Genomic DNA, 16,406 nt, shown 5'->3' with positions numbered 1-16,406 from the left:
CTAACACATTTTTCAGCAAATATGTTCGGACATTCACACCTACTCACAGCCGAACACTTCCGCTCCCGCATTTGATGGTGTATAGTCGGGCAATCTCACCCTTTCTCATCAGCTTTTTACAAATTATGATCTGACATTCACACCTAATTGCAGTCAAACAGCTCTGCTCCCGCTTTTGATTATGTTTGGTTGGATATTCGAACCTTTTCTTAACTGCTTTTTACAAACTTTGGTCGGACGTTCACACCTTCTTGCAGCCGAACACCTCCGCTCCCTCTTTTGATCATACATTGTCGGGCATTCGCACCTTTTCTTACCCGCTTTTTACAAACCACGGTCGGACTTTCACACCTTCTTGTAGCCGAAACCCTCCGCTCCCGCTATTGATTGTGTACAGTCGGGTATTTTAACCTTTTCTTACCCATTTTTCAGTAATTATGGGTGGACATTCACACTTTCTTGCAGCTGAACACCTCCTCTCCCGCTTATGATCATGTGCGGTTTGATATTCGAAAATTTTCTTTCATGTTTTCTAGCAATTATTGATGGACATTCAGACTTTCTTGCAGCTGAACACTTCCGCTCCCGCTTTTGATGGTGTATAGTCGGTTTTTCGAGCCTTTTCTTCCCCGGTTTTTACAAATTATGGTTGGACATTCAGACCTTCTTGCAGCCGAACAACACTTCTCCCGCTTTTGATGATGTTTGGTCCGGCATTCTTACCTTTTCTAACACATTTTTCAGCAATCATAGTCGGACATTCACACCTACTCACAGCCGAACAACTCCGCTCCCGCTTTTGATGGTGTATAGTCGGGCATTCAGACCCTTTCTCATCAGCTTTTTGCAAATTATGATCTGACATTCACACGTACTTGCAGTCAAACAGCTCTGCTCCCGCTTTTGATTATGTTTGGTTGGATATTCAAACCTTTTCTTAACTGCTTTTTACAAACTTTGGTCGGACGTTCACACCTTCTTGCAGCCGAACACCTCCGCTTCCGCTTTTGATGGTATATATTCGAGCATTCGAACCTTTTCTTACCCGCTTTTTACAAACCATGGTCGGACATTCACACCTACTTGCAGCCGAATACTTCCGCTCCACCTTTAAGTGATGTATGGTTGGCATTTGCACCTTTTCTTACCCTCTTTTTATACTGATTGCTGAAGACTAAGTTGTTCTTTCTCAAACTACAAAATTTTTTTCATTGTTGAAACTTGATTTGAAGTGGATAAATAAGGAGGAGAAACAGTTTTAAGTCAGGCTCATAGAAGGAATTAATTTTATAGCAAAATCTGTACTTCGTCATATGTCGAGAGATTTTTATTGCTGAAGAAGTTCTTTCTCATTCTACAAAGTACAACGTTGTTTATCGTTGAAACTTGATTAGACATGAATAAATATGAAGGACAAAGCAGTCTTAACTTGGTTTGAGTTAAGAAATTTGTTTTATAGGAGAATCCGAATTCGTGCATAACTCGTAAAATAGAGCTTATTTTCGGATTCCTGAAAAATGAGTCTGGTTCTTTCTCATAATACAGAGTTTGTTGTTTATTGTTGAAACTTCATCAGAAGTGAAGAAATAAATGAATGCCTATCAACAAATGTGGGATCTAAACTCTAGTGCTTCCTCTAAAATAATTTCCTTTCTCAATTCAGAAATGTGTGTGTGTAAGTCACAACACCCGTGACACCAAAACGGCTTTCTTTTCTCTCTTTTCTCTACACTCTGCACTGTGAGCACACACAACAAATCCGAAAGGCTTTTTTCTCTCTGTTCTACATTATGGACTGTAGGGACACAAAACCGCTCTCTCTTTTTTTTTTTTTGATGGTGTGCCAGGGCGTTGTCTCTCGTATTAGATTATGCTTAAGATACGAATGGGTTTATCAGTCACATCAGAATACATACATACTGATCCTCCCGTAATAAAATGGTCGGATCTTATCAAACACACTTTGTTTCTTATGACAATCAAGTCAGCGAAACAGCGTATACACGTCAAGACACTGAATCAAGTTTGCCACAAGAACTCTTAAGTTTGGCAGTATTGCTCTGCCGTCAGCAATCATACACCCATTTTATTTTCGTGAGACATGTACAGGCACCTGTTCATCTACTGTTCTATCACTATGAATTAGTTTATCTATTATCAATAAGGATACTTCTACAACTACTATCAAAGTATGTCCGGACTTCTTATGTTGTCAGTTGCTATATATGAATAAGTGGGTAGCTACTGACAAGCATTAAGCATGTCACACAGCCCAAACATATAACATTTCAGGACACACCACACAGTTAACAACCACAGTGAAGCGTGTCAAAGCCCAAACATGTAACATTCAACAGGACACTTACACAACACATTCAAATCAAACAGTCAGACAACATACAAGAACATATACCCCAGCCGGCATTGCTCCCTGCCTATTTTCCTACAGCTCACTATGTGTGCGCACACCTTTATTCACAAACTCTTCAACTTATACTCTTTTACCGAAGCTGCTACAGCTCGATTGGCCGAATACCCTTCCTATTTCGGTGAATTTGACATCTGCCTTACATGTAACAAATTAGCGGTTTAGCAGTTTTAATTTAGTTTGAGTGAAGGAATTAATTTTATAGCAAAATCCGAAATCGTGAAGAACTCATGAAAGTAAGCTTATTCTCGGATTCCTGAAACTTTAGATTTGCTCTTTCTTTTACTGCAAAGTACAACTTTGTTTTTTTTTGTTTAAATCTTTCTAGACATGGTAAATATGAAGGACAAAGTAGTTTTAACATAGTTTGAGTGAAGGAATTAATTTTATAGATAAAATCCCAAGGGGCTAACCGGGAGAATTGCTTGAAAGAAACGCGACACCGAATGAGCGGTCAGAACAAAGCCTCAATACGGTGTTCCCGTGGTGTTTTTGTTGCTGCCTTGTCTTTTGTACAGAGTAAAAGACAAGGCAGCCATCGAATAGGGTCTGATTGTTCCTACTTGGTCAGCCGAGGAGCAAGGGGGGGGGAGCAAGCGTCTCAACCAAGCAAAGCTCACCATGGGGAAGGTGGCTATGTCAACTAGCCTGATGCCCTGCTCCCGCAGTGACGGATAATCGTACTCTGGTTTCTCTTCATAACGTACAAGTCTTTCGCCTTTTACTAAAGACTTCCGTGGAGAGCAGCACTAATGAGTTGTGTCTATTTTTGGCAGGCTTTACCTCTGCGGGTGAAGCCCTTTCCGTCTGTGCAAAAGAAATCTTGTTAGTGTGCAGAGTGACTTCTCTGAATAGAGTCGCCTTACTTGTTGCGACTGTGCCGATGTTGCTTGAATGGTGCTTGCTGGAGCGTGGGGGAGTGCAAAGTTATACCATTTAAAAGGGCTGAAGAGTGCTCAGTGCAGCGGGTGGGCGGAGGTGCAAAGTGACACTCTGGCCACCTCGAAAACATCCACTACCAGGGGCAGCCCATGCTCTGCTGCAAGTGCGGTGAGCATGGGCACCTGGTTGAGGCTTGTACAAAGGTGATATGTGGGAAGTGCAGAGAAATTGGGCACACTTTTGGAGAGTGTCCAAATGGCAGGAAATGTAATCTCTGTGGAGAATTAAATCACCTCTTCAGAGATTGCCCTAAATCTTTTGCCAACAAATTAAAGACGGTAAAGCCACAGTCAAGCCAACAAAGAGAAGGACCAGAGGTGGCAGTTGGTGAACAAAGTGAAGAGGTTGACCCAATAAATTCAAACTTCCCGCCAAAAGCTTGGATTGGAACTGAGGAGCAAAAAGGGGAGGGGCCTGTAGAGACCTCACCACTCAGTGCTGAAGTCTGTGAGAATTCACAGGCAGAGGGTGGAGCTACGCTAAATGAGGAGGAAGAGCAGACAGGTGAGTCTAGTGAAGATACTCACCTCCCCGAAAGTCAACAGCCGAAGAGGACGGCATCTGAGTTGTCCTCTGATTCCCCAGTGGTATCAGAGAAGAGGGGAAGGGTTAGGTCCCTTTCAGACAGTTCTTCAGTGGAAGAACCTAGAGTCTTCCCCTCCGACTCACCAAATGAGGTCTCCTTTTTAACTTTAGCTCTGCAATCAACCCCCAGGGACTCAAGGTTAAATGCAACATTGCGTCAGAGGCCAACACCGAGAGTCCGAAAAGGAAATATAGATCACCCTACTCACTTTTCACCTAAAGAAATGAAGGAAGAGCTAGTTTCCCAAGAAATAACCTGAGTGTGTAATTTGTTTTGATAACTTAGAAAAACGAAAATGACATACCTACTTTCCTTTATCCTTTTAATGGTTCTCACCTTCTCAACACTAAATGTGAGAAGTGTGAAATCAAAGACAAGAGCCCAGAGTATTTTATCCTTCTTAGACTCCATAAAATAAGATGTGTTTTTAATACAAGAATGTGGACTACCTTTTTTAAAAAACCATAGACAATGGGAGGAAATGTGGCCCCATTTATCGATATGGAGTGGCTCAAATCAAAATAAAAATGATGGTGTGGCCATTCTAATTAAAAATCCGCATGTTCTGGTGAAAGGTAGCACAGTGGTGAGAGACGGACGGGCACTTTTAGCACACTTGAATTTTATGGGGCAAGACTTTAACCTCTTAAATATTTATGGTTTCAATGGAAAAAAATGACAGGTATGACCTTTTAGAAGATATACAGCTTTACATGCTAGGGCAAGTACCTTTAGTTGTAGGAGGGGATTTTAACTGTATCTTGAGCAGGAAAGATAGAAAAAGAGCAGGGGGAGATTTTAAAGTGGATAAGACTTCGATTTTACTTCAGGGCATACTTCAGGGATTTTAAGCTTACTGACTGTTTTAAAACCATGCATCCCAGAGAGGAGGGCTTCACCTGGTTTAGTCATGATGGCACCAGAGCCTCTCGCATTGATTCTTTACTAGAGATTAACCCCTGTTTTCTTTTCAGACCACCTTATGCTCTCCTGCAACCTTTCACCCCCTTCTGGTGTGACGGTAGGAAGTGGTCTGTGGAAACTCAACTGTTCCCTGTTGGAGGATGAAATCATAGTCAGTCAGTACATATACCATATACCATCAAAAGCGGAAGCGGAAGTGTTCGGCTGCAAGAAGGTGTGAACGTTCGACCAAAGTTTGTAAAAAGCAGTTAAGAAAAGTTTCTAATATCCAACCAAACATAATCAAAAGCGGGAGCAGAGCTGTTTGACTGCAAGTAGGTGTGAATCTCCGACCATAATTGCTGAAAAATGTTTTAGAAAAGGTAAGAATGCCGGTCCATACATCGTCAAAAGCGGGAGAGGTGGTGTTCGGCTGCAAGTAGGTGTGAATGTCCAGCCATAATTACTCACAAACTGGTAAGAAAAGGTAGTATTGCCAGACCAATAATGATCAAAACAGGGAGCGGAGGTGGTTCAGCTGCAAGAAGGTGTGAATGTCCGACTAAAGTTCAAATATATTAACAAAAGCGGGAGGAGAAGTCTTCGGAAGAGAGTGGTTGAGAATTTCAAACCATAATCTATAAAATGCGGTAAAAAAAAAGGTTTGATAGAACACTAAAAGGTGGAGTGGAAGTGTTCGGCTGCAAGAAGGTGTGAATGTTCGACTAAAGTTTGTAAAAAGCGGGTAAGACAAGGTGCGAATGCCTAACAATGTATGATCAAAAGCAGGAGCGGAGGTGTTCAGCTGCAAGAAGGTCTAAATGTCCATCAATAATTGCTAGAAAACATGAAAGAAAATTTTCGAAAATCAATCCGCAAATGATCATAAGTGGGAGAGGAGGTGTTCAGCTGCAAGAAGGTTTGAATGTCCACCCATAATTCCTGAAAAATGGGTAAAAAAAAGGTGCGAATGCCCAACCATACATCTTCAAATGCAGGAGTGGATGTGTTCAGCTGCAAGAAGGTGTGCATGTCCGACCATAGTTGGTAAAAAGCGGGTAAGAAAAGGTTAAAATACCCGACTGTACACAATCAAAAGAGGGAGCGGAGTTTTTCAGCTAAGAGAAGGTGTGAAATTCCGACCATGGTTTGTAAAAAGCGGGTAAGAAAAAGGTGCGAATGCCCGAATATACACCATCAAAAGCGGAAGCGGAGGTATTCGGCTGCAAGAAGGTGTGAACGTCCGACCAAAGTTTGTAAAAAGCAGTTAAGAAAAGTTTCGAATATCTAACCAAACATAATCAAAAGCGGGAGCAGAGCTGTTCGACTGCAAGTAGGTGTGAATGTCAGATCATAATTTGCAAAAAGGTGATGAGAAAGGGTGAGAATGCCCGACTATACACCATCAAATGCGGGAGCGGAGTTTTTCGGCTGTGAGTAGGTGTGAATCTCCGACCATAATTGCTGAAAAATGTGTTAGAAAAGGTAAGAATGCCGGTCCATACATTATCAAATGCGGGAGAGGTGGTGTTTGGCTGCAAGTAGGTGTGAATGTCCAGCCATAATTACTCACAAACGGGTAAGAAAAGGTAGTATTGCCAGACCATACATGATCAAAACAGGGAGCGGAGGTGGTTCAGCTGCAAGGTGTGAATGTCCGAATAAAGTTTGTAAAAAGCAGGTAAGACAAGGTGCGAATGCCCGACAATGTATGATCAAAAGAGGTGATCGGCTGCAAGAAGGTCTGAATGTCCAACCATAATTTGTAAAAACCGGGAAGAAAAGGCTCGAAAGCCCGATTATACACCATCAAAAGCGGGAGCAGAGGGGTTCAGCTGCAAGAAGGTCTGCATGTCCATCAATAATTGCTTTAAAACATGAAAGAAAATTTTCGAATATCAAACCGCACATGATCATAAGCGGGAGAGGAGGTGTTCAGCTGCAAGAAGTTGTGAATGTTGTGATGGTAAATTTTATGTCTCAGGACTGACACTCTCCAATCCACATTAACCATTTGTATCACCCAGACACTCAGACAAGATAATTGTTTTAACCTCCTGTTTCTTAATTATAATCAAGACTGCATCCTGCCCCCCCCCTGGAGATGTGATTACACATCTAAAGAACAAAGCCCCCCCTCTTCAGGTATAGATATTCTGTATTTCTTTTGTTTGTATCTTTTCATACCATTGCCGCTGAATGGTGTGGACTGATCTTTTTCCTTGCAACGAAGACTAAAAAACTTAGCCGGCCGGCAGAAAAAGTAAGTTTCTCTATTTCATTGCTCATCAGAGGTATTAGGAAGGAAGCGATTGAAAACTTCCATAACAGTTTGGCGTTGTCGGGCAGGACCCCGTGAGCAGCCGTTCAGGACGAGGCACGGAAAGCGACAGGCCATCCTGGAGAAATAGATAATTTCCAGCCTCCAAACCTCAATTAATTTGTGAGACGGGAGGGCTAACCGGTAACACGTCCTGAGTCGCTGCCACCGGGGTTCCAAGAACAGAGTTCAGCGAAGCTCGTCTGGTGAGTTTGGAAATATTGACTTAATACATTGTCTTTCAAATTTGGGTTTTAATTAGGCACATTTGAGTTTTTTCATGGTCTCCACAGTTGGCCAGCTTTTTGCCACTCGTAGCGTTGAGACGAAGTGGCCATGCTTTTTGTTACTTGTAGCAGTTTAAATAAGACGAAGTAATGTTACGGTGCTTGGATAAACAAGTAACGGGGCTTCTTTTTATTTTCTTTATTTCTATTCTTTCTCTTTTAAAACGAACACGTAATAATTCCGTTTGTTGCTTGTATCCTTTGGACAAAGAAAAAGAAGAAAAGAAAACACAAAAGGAAGGGGTTTTTTGCTGTTTGTGGCCAAAATACGAAAAAGTTAGCATTTGTGACTTGGCATTTGAAAAAAGCACCCAGTACAGAGACGTCTGGACTGGATTTGTCGTACGGCCTCCCCATCCCCATTTGGCATGGGGAGATTTTCCGTTGAGGTGGTTGAGCCTCCGTGGAAATCATGAAAAAGAAATTTGGGGATAAAAGTCTAAATTATTTAAATGTATGGACAAATGAGCTCAGATTCCCATTAGGGGGGTCCCTTAGTTTAAAAGAAATAAAAAAAAAACAAAAACAAAGAAAAACTAGAAGAGAAACTAGAAGAAAAAAAAAAAAGTTGCTCTCTAAAATCTGTCCCAGTAACCTAACAGGAAGGAACTGGATGTGCAAATTCAGCCTTTGTCTCATCCCAACCCCACACTTCGGACATGACATATGCATATCAACTGCAACCACTAACAACCTTCCCTGAGTTTGTTTCAGCAAAAAACATCATTTCAACAGCCTCAACAGACTTCATGACCAAAGAGGACCTGCAGTGTACCTCCCATCTGTCACCAGAATCTGACGAATCTTACGAGGAAAGCTGGTTAAGGGAGAGGTTTGACAAACTAACACTGACACACATTTTTTTGGACAGAACATAAATGCGCTGTGTCAGTCTCTCTCACACCAGCTCAACGTAACATGTACACCATGGACTATTCAGTCCCACACATCCCACTAGCAAGACACACATCAGATAATTGGGAAGATTTGAGCCCAGTTATGAAATTGTGTAAGCCTACAGCCGAAAGGCAACAAACATCTGATAGATCTATTATTTTTTCACCTTCACTACAATGCTACTCAGAAAGGGTGACATCTTTTGTGCACACACAAAGAACAGTCAACAGAAAGTATGTTAACCTTGTCAAAAATTGTGAAAATGTTGTCATCATTCCAAAATCAGACTTTAAACCTTGCAAGGCTCAATACTCACTTAAACAAAAAGCTCAACCAACTAATGCAAAATTATTTTCAGTGGTCAACCTTTCAGACACCTCCAGTGTTCCAGGTCACCCAGGAAGCTAATTCTGGTTTGCTTTCAAATTCAATAGAAGGGGCTACACATTCACACGTCTGTGCCAAGGATACTGTGAAAGTCCCACCATTTGCATTGAAGCTCTCAGACAGTCTTGAACCCTTTGTTCTCTCCCCAGGCACTGCTTTGATGACCTCATGATCTGCAGTCCGACCAATGAGCAGCCAACACAGTCAAACCCTTGAAGCATCTGGTTAAAACTGGTCACAAAGCCAGCTTGTCTAAACTTCAATTTGTCTTCTTAGGTCATGTCATCACTTCTGAAAGAAAGACTCTTTCACCAAAAAGAGTTGATGCAATTCAGAACCTTCCAAAACCCATCACAATTTTCTTGGTATGTGCTCTTACTGTAGACAGTTCATTTCTCACTATGCCATTCTTGAAGCTCCACTCACCTCCCTCATTCATGGCAAAGGCCTGCAAGCAAAACATGAGATCAAATGGACCCCTGCAGCAGAACAATCTTTCATAGAACTAAAACTTGCCTTACAAAGCACTCCAACTTTGGGCCTGCCTGACCCTACCAGACCGTTCACTCAAACAGTAGATGGAAAAGATGGATGCATGACTTCTGTTTTGTTGCAGGATCATGGAAATAAGCTGCGGCCTGTAGCTTATTTTTCTTCAAAACTGGACCCCGTGGCTGCAGATCCCAAGATATATTCAGATATGTGGCGGCAGCTGAAAAGGCAGTTATGGCCTCCAGAGATATTGTGGCCTATTCTGATGTAGCTCTCCTGGTCCCACATGATGTGTCCCTGATTTTACTTGAACAAAAGACTTCTTACCTCTCCACAGCACGATGGCAATGATACAACAAAACACTTTTAGAAATGTCTAACATCACTGTCAAACACCCTGTGTTAAAACCTGCCACCCTCCTCCCCACACCAGATGACAGAACACAACATAACTGTGTTGCTGTCCCCCAACCGGTTTGCTTGCCAAGAAAACACATTAAAAAACCCTCATTTGGTTCTCTTTGCAGATGGATCAGCTTCACGTGACCCACAAACGGGTCACAACAGAGTTGGTTTTACTGTTGTCACTAATCATGAAACTCTTCTCCCCAGCTCACTCCCTCCTCACCATTCTGCACAGGTGGCAGAACTGATAGCAATGGCAGAGGCATGCAGACTAGCTAACAACAAAGCAGTAACCATCTAATCTGATTCCAGACACATGTTTGGGTTGTCCAGGATTTTGACACTGTGGAAACACAGATAATTCCTAAAATCTAACGGCAAACCCATTCTCCATCATGACAAAGTCACAGCTCTTCTTGATGCCATTTCACTCCAAAAAGTCAATCTCTGTTTGTAAATGCTTTGCTGACACTAACAACACAGGTCCTGTCTCTCAAGGAAATGCAAGAGCGGATGCTGCTGAAAAAGAAGCTACACTCCTACCCACTATAATTGATCCCTGTCACCATTTCCACCTCTTTAACAATGGTGCAATCTTTTGCCGCACCACAGGAAGATGTGTGGCGAGGAACCGATAATAAGCCTTGTCTACCTAAACATTTTTTCCCTCATTTCGCGAAATTGACACATGGATTGGACCATGTGTCAAAAGGGGGGTTGATGGATGCCATAACCCAGCACTGATTCACCAAAGAATTTTCATTTCATACAGCAGAAGATCAGTCAACCGCGTATGGTTTGTGCAACGCATAACAGGTAAAACCAAAGCAATCACACACATCGCTCACCCATCACCAGACAGACCATTCGAACACTTAATGATGGATTTCATAGAACTGTCACCAGCAGAAGGAAAGAAACGCTGCTTAGTAATAGTTGATGTGGTCAAAATAGATTGAAGTATTTCCAGCAAAACACCAGAGTAGCCAAGTGGTAGCAAAGGCTCTGCTAACAGAGATTACTCCCCATCTGGGAACTACAACTACACCAAAACTGAGCAGCGATAATGGCTCTCACTTTGTCAATTCTGCAATAACCCAAATTAGTGAATTTCTTACCATTAACCTCAGACCTCCATCTCTGGGAGTAAAACCTGTAACCAGGCCACTCCCCTCCACTCGCCTATGTGAAGACAATATGCTACAATATTGCAAAAACTTATTCTCTCTCTCTCTGCAGACTTCCAACCTGGGTGGTGAGAAACGACTTCAGAAGGGAGCACTGGAATTCCAAACGGTGACGAAATCCATTCTGACAACGCATACCATTGTGAAGATAGCCGAGCGGGCAACGTGGGTTCACGCCATCCACTGCAGGAAGATCCCCGAGGAAACGGAGGAGCCCAGCTGCCAACCTGATCGACGCGAGGACGGACGGTGATGGACGACACGAGGACGAGCAGAGGCCAAAGACGACGGACGGTGTAAGGACGCACAGACGCCAAAGAGGACGACCCGTGGGAATTGGCCCTGTGGATTCAACAAACACCAACTAGACGTGTTCCACCAAACTCTACCATGCATCACCTGATTCTGATGCTGTCATGTTTGGCACAGCTGATGGAGGCTTACACCTACAAACCTGCCAGGACTGTCACTTTGACAGAAGGTCAAAGTGCAACATTCACCTGCCTCGTTTACCCTGAAATTTGGCGATCAGGACGGGTTCAGGCATATTATGCCAAGTATGAAAAATACCTATGCAGAGACCCCTGCGGCCCACACAATTGGCACTTGATCGTTGCCACCACTAACAAAACCATTGCTCCAAACAGAAATCCCCGCTTCACAATAACAAAACTTCCAAATTCCAACGGAGCCCAGATCACCATCTCTGATGTCAAACCCACTGATGCAGGCACGTATTGGTGTGGAATTGAATATCCAAGCTCGGATATGTACAGACAACTCAGTGTCATAGTCAATGGGCCACCAGACCCACATGACGCCCTACTTAACATGCTGTCAGATGTTAACACGGTCATGTTGACCTCTGGAATTGAAGACAACCACTCCGACGAATATGAGAACATTACCAACATTATCAAACACATGAAAGATGCCATTCAACTCCCTTCTGTAATAAATGACTCATGGTTCCCTTGGCTGAAATCTTTGGGCCAAGGATGGCCAGCATGGTTTTTAACAATAATCCCATATGTAATGATTTTCCTTTTGCTCTGCAACTTAATTACATGTGTATTGAAAAGGCTGTCTAACGTGCTCATGAAAGAGATGCCTCATTCCTCCACACATGTTCAGGTGAACGCCAATAATGCTGATCAAAATTCAACCTCTCCTCATATTCCTGACCCCGATATTTTTTCATTTTGTTTTTTGGGTTGTTTTTTTGTTTGCTTTGTTTTGTTAGTCTTTTCTCTGCTCTAATCAACTACCACGATGATACATTTTCAAATAGCGTACCGGATATATTCTGTATTCAGTATTCTGTTGCATTTAGTTTTCATCCATTTTATTTTTCTTAAGTTTGTTTTCTGTTAGTGATTAATTAATAATCAAAAGGGAGAATTGTGATGGTAAATTTTATGTCTCAGGACTGACACTCTCCAATCCACATTAACCATTTGTATCACCCAGACACGCTAATTGTTTTAAACTATTTACCTCTTAATTAACACTCAGACAAGATAATTGTTTTAACCTCCTGTTTCTTAATTATAATCAAGACTGCATCCTGCCCCCCCCCTGGAGATGTGATTAAACATCTAAAGAACAAAGCCCCCCCTCTTCAGGTATAAATACTCTGTATTTCTTTTGTTTGTATCTTTTCATACCATTGCCGCTGAATGGTGTGGACTGATCTTTTTCCTTGCAACGAAGAATAAAAAACTTAGCCGGCTGGCAGAAAAAGTAAGTTTCTCTATTTCATTGCTCATCAGAGGTATTAGGAAGGAAGCGATTGAAAACTTCCATAACAATGTCCACCCATAATTCCTGAAAAATGGGTAAAGAAAGGTGCGAATGCCCAACCATACATTATCAAAAGCAGGTGTGAATGTCAGATCATAATTTGCAAAAAGCTGATGAGAAAGGGTGATAATGCCCGACTATACACCATCAAATGCGGGAGCGGAGGGGTTCGGCTCTGAGTAGGTGTGAATGTCCTACCATAATTGCTGAAAAATGTGTTAGAAAAAGTAAGAATGCCGGACCATACATCATGAAAAGCGAGAGAGGTGGTGTTCGGCTGCAAAAAGGTGTGAATGTTCGACTAAAATTTGTAAAAAGCGGGTAAGACAAGGTGCGAATGCCTGACAATGTATGATCAAAAGCAGGAGCGGAGGTGTTCAGCTGCAAGAAGGTCTAAATGTCCATCAATAATTGCTAGAAAACATGAAAGAAAATGTTTTCGAAAATCAAACCGCACATGATCATAAGTGGAAGAGGCGGTGTTCAGCTGCAAGAAGGTGTGAATGTCCACCCATAATTCCTGAAAAAAGGGTAAAAAAAAGGTGCGAATGCCCAACCATACATCATCAAAAGCAGGAGTGGATGTGTTCGGCTACAAGAAGGTGTGAACGTCCGACCAAAGTTTGTAAAAAGCAGTTAAGAAAAGGTTCGAATATCCAACCAAACATAATCAAAAGCGGGAGCAGAGCTGTTCGACTGCAAGTAGGTGTGAATGTCAGATCATAATTTGCAACAAGCTGATGAGAAAGGGTGAGAATGCCCGACTATACACCATCAAATGCGGGAGCGGAGTTGTTCGGCTGTGAGTAGGTGTGAATCTCCGACCATAATTGCTGAAAAATGTGTTAGAAAAGTGCCGGTCCATACATCATTAAAAGCGAGAGAATTTGTGTTCGGCTGCAAGTAGGTGTGAATATCCAGCCATGATTACTCACAAACGGGTAAGAAAAGGTAGTATTGCCAGAGCATACATGATCAAAACAGGGAACAGGGAACAAAAGCGGGATGAGAGGTATTCGGATGAGTGGTTGAGAATTTCCAACCATAATCTATAAAATGCGGTGAAAAAAAAGGTGTGATAGAACACTAAAAGGTGGAGCGGAAGTGTTCGGCTGCAAGAAGGTGTAAATGTCCGACAATATTTGGTGAAAAGCAGGTGAAGCAAGGTCTGAATGCCCAACCTTACATCATCAAAAGCGAGATCAGAGGTGTTTGGCTGCAAGAAGGCCATAGTTTGCCAAAAGCGGGTAAGGTGTGAATGTCCGACTAAATATTAACAAAAGTGGGAGCGGAGGTCTTTCGATGCAAGTGGGTGTGAATATCCCACCATACAAGTATGGTGGAGAGGAAGCTGTGAATAGCCGACCTTAGTTTGCAAAAAGCGGGTGAGAAAAGGTGTAAATTCCAACCATACATGATCAAAACAGGGAGCGGAGGTGTTTGGCTGCGACAAGGTGTGAATGTCCACCAATAATTAATGAAAAGCGGGAAAAGAGTAGGTTTGAATGCCCAACCACACATCATCAAAAGCAGGAGTGGATGTGTTCGGCTACAAGAAGGTTTGAATGTCCGACCATAGTTTGTAAAAAGCGGGTAAGAAAAGGTTCGAATGCCCAAACATATACCATCAAAAGAGGGATCGGAGGTTGAAAAGGTTGAAATACCAGACTGTACACAAGCAATAGCAGGAGCGGATGTGTTTGGCTACAAGAAGGTGTGAAAGTCCGACCGTGGTTTGGAAAAAGCGGGTCAGAAAAGGTGCGAATGCCTGACAATGTATGATCAAAAGAGGGAGCAGAGGTGTTCGGCTGCAAGAAGGTGTGAACGTCCGACCGAAGTTTGTAAAAAGCAGTTAAGAAAAGGTTCGAATATCCAACCAAACATAATCAAAAGCGGGAGCAGAGCTGTTCGACTGCAAGTAGGTGTGAATGTCAGATCACAATTTGTAAAAATCTTATGAGAAAGGGTGAGAATGCCCGACTATACACCTTCAAATGCGGGGGCGGAAGTGTTCGGCTGTGAGTAGGTGTGAATGTCCGACCATAATTGCTGAAAAATGTGTTAGAAAAGAGTAGAATGCCGGACCATACATCATCAAAAGCGGGAGAATTTGTGTTCGGCTGCAAGTAGGTGTGAATATCCAGCCATAATTACTCACAAACGAGTAAGAAAAGGTAGTATTGCCAGACCATACATGATGAAAACAGGGAGCGGAGGTGGTTCAGCTGCAAGGTGTGAATTTCTGACTAAAGTTTGTAAAAAGCGGGTAAGACTAGGTGCGAATGCCCGACAATGTATGATCAACAGAGGGAGCGGAGTTTTTCGGCTGCAAGGTCTTAATGTCCAACCATAATTTGTAAAAACCGGGGAAGAAAAGACTTGAAAGCCCGACTATACACCATCAAAAGCGGGAGTGGAGGTGTTCAGCTGCAAGAAGGTCTGAATGTCCACCCATAATTACTGAAAAATGGGTAAGAAAAGGTACGAATGCCCAACCATACATCATCAAAAGCAGGAGTGGATGTGTTAGGCTACAAGAAGGTTTGAATGTCCGACCATAGTTTGTAATAGGCGGGTAAGAAAAGGTTCGAATGCCCGAACATACATCATCAAAAGAGGGAGTGGAGGTGTTCCGCTGTAAGGTGTGAACGTCCGACCATAGTTGGTAAAAAGCGGTAAAGAAAAGGTTAATATACCCGACTGTACACAATCAAAAGATGGAGCGGAGTTGTTCAGCTAATAGAAGGTGTGAAAGTCCGACAATGGTTTGTAAAAAGCGGGTAAGAAAAGGTTCGTATGCCCGAATATACACCATCAAAAGCGGAAGAAGAGGTGTTCGGCTGCAAGAAGGTGTGAATGTCCGACCAAAGTTTGTAAAAAGCAGTTAAGAAAATGTTCGAATATCTAACCAAACATAATCAAAAGTGGGAGCAGAGCTGTTCGACTGTAAGTAGGTGTGAATGTCAGATCCTAATTTGCAAAAAGCTTATGAGAAAGGGTGAGAATGCCCGACCAAGTTTGTAAAAAGCAGTGAAAAGCGAGACCAAGCTTTTCATGTGTTCTGCATGTTTTGAGATTTTGCTTTAAAATGAATTTCTTCACTCAAACTATGTTAAAACTGATTTGTCCTTCATAGTTATCCATGTCTAAAAATGTTTGAAGCATAAACTTCCTCATATTACCCTGAATGAGAAAAAACCACACTTGTGATTAAGCCATCCGTTCCTTTTGAGGAGTTCTGCATGATTTGGGATTTTGCTATTAAATAAATTCCTTCACTCAAACCGAGTGAAAACTGCTTTTACCTTCATATTTATCAATGTCTAGATCGACTTCAACAAAGAACAACATTGGATTTTGTGGTAGAATAAGTTGAAATCGATCTAGACATTGATAAATATGAAGGACAACGCAGTTTTAACTTGGTTTGAGAGATAGAATTCATTTTATACATAAAATCCCAAATCATACAGAACGTATGAAAAGAAGCTTATTCTCGGATTCCTGATCCTTCATTGTTGCTCTTTCCTATACTGTAAAATACAACCTTGTTCTTTGTTGAAGTCTATCTAGACATTGATAAATATGAAGTTAAAAGCAGTTTTAACATAGTTTGAGTGAAGGAATTCATTTCATAGAAAAATCCCAAATCATGCAGAACGTATGAAAATAAGCTTATTCTCGGATTCCTGATCCTTCAGTGTTGCTCTTTCTTACACTGCAAAATACAATGTTGTTCATTGTTGAAGTCGATCTAGACATTGTTAAA

At 42.0% G+C, this 16,406-nt stretch overlaps 1 non-coding gene across 1 annotated transcript; it reads left to right on the top strand.

Annotated features, from left to right (window-relative positions):
* The first annotated feature begins 3,108 nt into the window (after positions 1-3,108).
* LOC140280576 (U5 spliceosomal RNA) lies at positions 3,109-3,222 on the top strand. The gene has a single exon (XR_011909519.1). It is a non-coding gene; the product is annotated as a U5 spliceosomal RNA (small nuclear RNA).
* Positions 3,223-16,406: the final 13,184 nt, after the last annotated feature.

Source organism: Leuresthes tenuis, unplaced genomic scaffold, assembly GCF_036924035.1.
Source record: "Leuresthes tenuis unplaced genomic scaffold, fLeuTen1.0.hap1 SCAF_21, whole genome shotgun sequence".
Taxonomy (NCBI): domain Eukaryota; kingdom Metazoa; phylum Chordata; class Actinopteri; order Atheriniformes; family Atherinopsidae; genus Leuresthes; species Leuresthes tenuis.
This window is presented reverse-complemented; position numbering and strand designations above follow the sequence as displayed.